Below are 5777 nucleotides of genomic sequence, written 5' to 3' on the forward strand. Positions count from 1 at the left end.
CATGGAGCTCATCATCCTGGAGACCCTGACCCGTGATCACCAGCGGGGATCTGCAGGGAGCAAAGGGACCAGACCCAGATGTCACCCCCAAGGTAGGTGTGTGAGGACTCCAGTGGCTTCTGTGGTGGACAGAAGTGATTCCTATGTTTGAGTGTTGAGCAGTGGTTTATTCTATATGAACAGGACAGTTTGAAGAACATGTGGATCTTCTTGGGGTCCTTTACTGCAAATTTTGTGGTCATCGGAAGTGATCGTGGTAATGGGTAAAGCAAAGTGAAATTCAGATGTTCTGCTTGAGAGGCATGGAAGAGACTGTGGTTTCAGTTGATGCTTTAGCAGAATGTTGAGTAAATATACAAATCTAATGATGTAGAAACTTGGGTTCAACTTTTAAACATAGAGATTTATGTTTCCTTTCTGCTTTAAACAAAATATTTCTTTATTTCTCATAAATATTTATGGAGAGTCCTGTAGCTAGTCCCAACTCCATGTGAATTCCCAGGCTGGTTACTCTCAGCCAGAGCTGGATTCATCAACCAGAGCAATGATTTCACCTGAAAATGCTGTAACTGTTGGCTCTGTTTACAAATTGTCTGTGCTGGTGCGTTTGCCAAAGCCATTTTGCCTGCCTGGACACTGAATATTGACCTAGGGCTTTTCTTTTTTACACTATGAAAACCTCCACTCCTGGCCCAGAAGTAGCTTAAAAAGAGAGTCTGAAGTCAGTCCAGGAACTAACATCTGAACTCCCTCTTAGTTGTTGTTGTCCAGGCTCCTGAGCTTGTTTTCAATTACATGTTGCATTTTTTTATCTCTTTCGAAAATGATGAAATTTCCTACTGTACAGGGAGTATATGGTACAAACTTCACTGAATAAAGGAGTAAAGATTTGCTGAGAAGCAACAAAGAGCCTAACCCACCAACAGCTGATAAGGTGATGTATTTTTCTGTCTTCAAATTGCAAGGTAATCAGAAGTAAAAACTGAACTAATGTATCAAAAAAGAAAGAAGAGCTTTAACTGTGCAGTGGATTGGACACTCCCCCAAAGCAAACTCTACACAGCAAGTCCCAAAATTAATTAAATAACCCCAATGAGTAGAAGCTATCAAAAATGGGGAAGAGGAAAAAATGAAGAAAAATATCCCCCCTCCAAGACAGGGACCATTTCTTCAATTTATATAGGACAGTGTGACTAAGAATTAAAACTTTGTTATCTAGAATATTAAACCTATTTGTTCAAGGGGTATTGAAATCTGTTAATGATCATTATGATGACGGTATTTAAACAGTTGCCACCGGGACATTTACAAGTGGTGATATTTTTCTCTAACCATTTTTCTACTTCCCTGGTTTCTGATAATAAAATAGGAATAGAAGAGTGCCATCTGTTACCTATAAGGCAAATAAAGGCAGTTCCTCACAGCTGTTTAGCATTAAAATATTACAATTTGGGTGGGGCAGGGAGAGTCTGAAACCTAAAACACAGCACATGGTGTGTTTGATTGTCCGTGAACTGCTCAGGTGCAACTGGCTTTGCATCACCTTCCTCCTGCCGGTCCCTTTAATCTTGTTACATTAAAAATTACAGAGATGAGCTCCTCCATTCATGTAAAATACTACTGCTAACAGGAAATTAAATGGTAGCAAAGGATCCAGCAGAACAATGTTGGGAGACTTTTGTATCCCTCGAGGTGGATTAAGCATGTTTGTGCTTAAATGCAAAAACATTTAATGAACAATGTCCAGAGCAGAGTCCTACTGCCATAACTGGTTCTACAAGGACAGTGCAAAGATGTGGCACGGGCTGATTCCTTACATTTGCCCTGGAATCCATCGTGTCAGTGCTGGCACAGGGCGCCTCATCCCTGTGGTCCAGTCCCCAGCACCAGCTCTGCTTCCCAAAAGTGGCTCCTGAGTGCCCCCATTGCACCACTGCTACCAAAATGCTGCAGCATTTCTTATCACCCAGTGGAAACTCCCTCCCTCCCTCACAGGGAGCAGCCCTGGCTCTGGCATCCCTGCCTCCAGCCAGGGTAACCCTTTCTTGCCCTCATTCTGTCCACGCCAGAACATTCCTTGGTCAGGAATGACCATTGCTAGGCAGTTATAATTTGAATTATCCCTTCTATGCCATACAAGAAAACATGTTATGGACTTAATTGATGCTCAATCTTTGCTATGAAATACGTCGGTATTTCACTGACATATTCACTTCACTGCAGTAAAACACAAATAGAGGCGCAGACACCAAGCAGTGGACTGTGAGAGAAGGAAAATGCTTTCCCCACACCACAGAGTTGAGGAATACAATCAGTGCAGGTGGCTCAGGATGCAGCTGCAGGAGCTGCAGGTTGAGCTCTGGTGGGTGGGAGCCCCAGGCAAGAACTGGCACTGACCCTTTGCCCCTCAAAGGTCACAGGAACCTGTGGCACCAGCAAGGGGAATAAATTGCTTTAAGGATCCAGATGCCTGAGACTCTGCTACGGGAAACCTGGGCTTGAGCTGCCAAGTCCACAAGGAAGCCATGTTATCTCAGGAATAAACATGGGAAAACAGCATCATGAAATGTGCAGGGTCATATCTGAATTGCACCAGTTGTGCCTTATAAACGTTCAAGAACACCAGAAACAGTCTTTTTCCAAGGAACAACGTGATCCCTGACTGATCACATACACGTTCCACTGATGTTTTCTGGCTAAATTACATATATATGAAACAAACCCTGTAAAACTCTAAATGCAAATTTCTCTGTGGGAAATCCCTGGGATGTTAGACATCAATATCAGCAGCATTAGAAAATGATGATTATAGTGAAATATGCATAAACAAGGAGTATTTATGCTCTTCTGAGCAGGGTGAGGAAGCCTTCCTTTCATTAGTTTTACTGCATCCCTAATGGAGTTAGAGCCAGCCCAGATAGATAAGGGATATGTTGCATTCCTGTTGAGGTGCTGTGCAACAAAAACTGTGGGAAATTATATCTTAGGAAACTCTTGAGCCCTCATTTCTAGTACAGTGCTATGAAAGTTTTAAGATAACAACAACAAAATAAAACCTCCCCTTTTTTGTCCATGGGATTGTTAGGCAAGGGATCAAAGGAGTGTACCATTGGACTGGGGTCCTATCTGACTGGAATGTTACATAATCCAGAAGGGAAGAGCTGGGAAATTTACTTTGTTGAAGTTCCCCGGGGTATTTAGGAAAGTCCTTGGAGCTGTACATCGACATGGGGTTTGTGACAGGGAAGCCATGAACTTTCTGTGATCCTGGCCCATTTCCTGAAATGACACCAAAAAACCCTCACAGTTCATCCATATGAGCTCTGAGAAGTGGGACTCAGTAAAGAAGAAGAGATTGCTCTAAATCAGTTGCTGGTTATGTGCAGAGCTGCTCTCAGGCCAGTGCTAAGTCGAAGTGAACAGGGATGCAGGGCGTTCCGGTGAACCCTGAGCTCCACACATTTTACATATCACTAACAATCATCAGTTGTTTATTTGTGCAGGAGCTGTAGCTGTGTCCCCCAATCCTGTCTGTCAAGCTGAGCAAACAGTTCCTAAACCAGGTCTAACTATAATATACTTGGACATGCACATATACGATGAGTTGTAAGTGAAGGAAATGAAAAGCTTGATCAGGAGATTCTCCATGTCAGGAGAAAGCAAGCACCACAATAAATGTCAATTCCCTGTTCTTTAATATTGGGCAACTGCAGAACAATTATGGGGTGTGCCTTAAAAAGATGAAAGACAGATTTGTGATGAGTCACACAGCAGTGATCTCTGAAGGGCAGGTGAACATTTGTTTTTCATTCATCTGTAAAAAGGGGTTGCTTTCATTTTCCTTTTAACATATCAGCTCCTGCAGCACAGTGAGGGAGAACTGATTTTCTGTTCTGATTTATTTTTGTAGCTCCTCTGAATAAATATTCCTGTAGATAGAGTGAGTATTTGGCCTCCTGTCTCTAGACCAGGATTTAATGGTTGCTAGTGGAAGGGCCTTAAAGATCATCTAGTCCCAACTTATTATCTTCTGCTCTGTCTCTGAGACCTCTTTCCTATTTCTTTCTATCTCTCTACCTCCCCTTTCTTGGTAAATAAAATCCATATTAAATAAAATCCCTATGTTGTCCTCATATGGTCTCCTTTGCACTTTCATTTGGGCAGAGGCATCTCTCCCTCATGGGATCCTAACACCTGCGCAGGGTCCCTTCCAGCCACAAGCATTCCCGGGTTCTGCCAGCTCCTCGCTTCCCTTTTCTTCTTCCCTCTGCTTCGAGCTGGGGCTGTGCTTGGGAATGTCCAGCAAAGAAGCCTTTGCTGTTTGCTCTGGGAGCCCACTCAGCTTCGGGACCTTGTCACCTGAAGGTGTCTCTGTCACACCAGAACGCCTCTCCTGGCCTACTCTCCCTAAGGAAAGTGCCCCTTTTTGCCCATCCTTGGCAGCGCTCTTCTCGTCCCATTCTGCCCGTTCTGGATGGTGGGGCAGAGCCTGCCTTCAGCGAGTTTGCTGGTGACACAAAACTGGGAGGTGTGGCTGACACGCCAGAGGGTCGTGCTGGCATCCTGAGGGATGGGGACAGGCTGGAGAAATGGGCTGAACCTGGCAAAGTTCCACACGACAAAGTGCCAAGTCCTGCACCCGGGCAGGAACAACTGCAGGCACCGGCACATGCTGGGAGCAGCTGGCTGCAAAGGAGTTTTGTGGAAAGGACCTGGGGGTCTTGGTCCACAGCAAATTTCATACGAGCCAACAACATCTCCTTGCAGCAAAGAAGGCTAAGGGCAGCCTGGACTGTATTAGGAGCGTTGCTGGCAGGCTGAGGGAAGGAGCCCTTGCCCTCTTCTCAGCAATGGTGAGGCCACTCCTGAAGTGCTGTGTCTCCACTGGAGAGAGGCCACTGAAAGGCCATGAAGATGATTCACAGGCTGGAGCATCTCTCAGAGGAAGAAAGGCTGAGGGAACTGGGGAGGAGAGGCTACAGAAGTCCACGGGGGTGTAATAAATGAATTGGTTTCAGGGTGTTGGTTATTACTGTTTAGATGAGATATAAAAAAGGGGAGTTGAGGGTGGAATAGATGGACATGTTAATTGAAGGGAAGTTGCGAGACTGTACGGGTGTAATGCTGGAATGTAACCACTGGAAGGGGATATAACAAGGACCCAATGGGTTTAATGGAAGGAACTTTCTAGTACATTGCTTCGTAGGGTACAAGGGATGAGGACGATGCCCTGGACTGGGATTGGAGAACGAGCCAACCAATGAAGAGAACTCATTTGAAAATGATTGGTGAGGGATGCACGGAGGAATGGACCAACCAGCGAACAGGAAAGGGACCAATCAGCACGAGGATTGAGAAATGCACCAATCCGGTGGCACCAAAGGCTTTAAAAGCTACCAGGTGCTCTTCGTCTGGTCCTCCTGCGGAACTTGGAGTCCAAGGCAGTGCCTAGTGGATCTCACTGTCTTTTCTTTGTGTATTGTTTTACTCTGGTTTGTCATGTGGAGCCTGGGCTTATCCTGGGTTCCCGCTCTCAGCAGTTAATAAATAAACGAGTTGACTTTTCTTCTCAAAAGTCTCAGCCTTGTTTCACAACAGGGGGGCTTGATCAGGGTATAGAAATGCCTGAAGGGAGGGTGCCAAGAGGACAGAGGCAGGCTCTTGGCACTGGTGCCTAAGCGACAGAACAAGACACAAAGGGCACAAACTGAAACACAGGAGGTTCCCTCTGAGCAGGAGGAAAAGTGTCAAGGCCCCGCAGGTGGCGGCCGGGCCGG

Source organism: Corvus brachyrhynchos, unplaced genomic scaffold (assembly GCF_000691975.1).
Source record: "Corvus brachyrhynchos isolate BGI_N302 unplaced genomic scaffold, ASM69197v1 scaffold413, whole genome shotgun sequence".
Lineage (NCBI taxonomy): Eukaryota > Metazoa > Chordata > Aves > Passeriformes > Corvidae > Corvus > Corvus brachyrhynchos.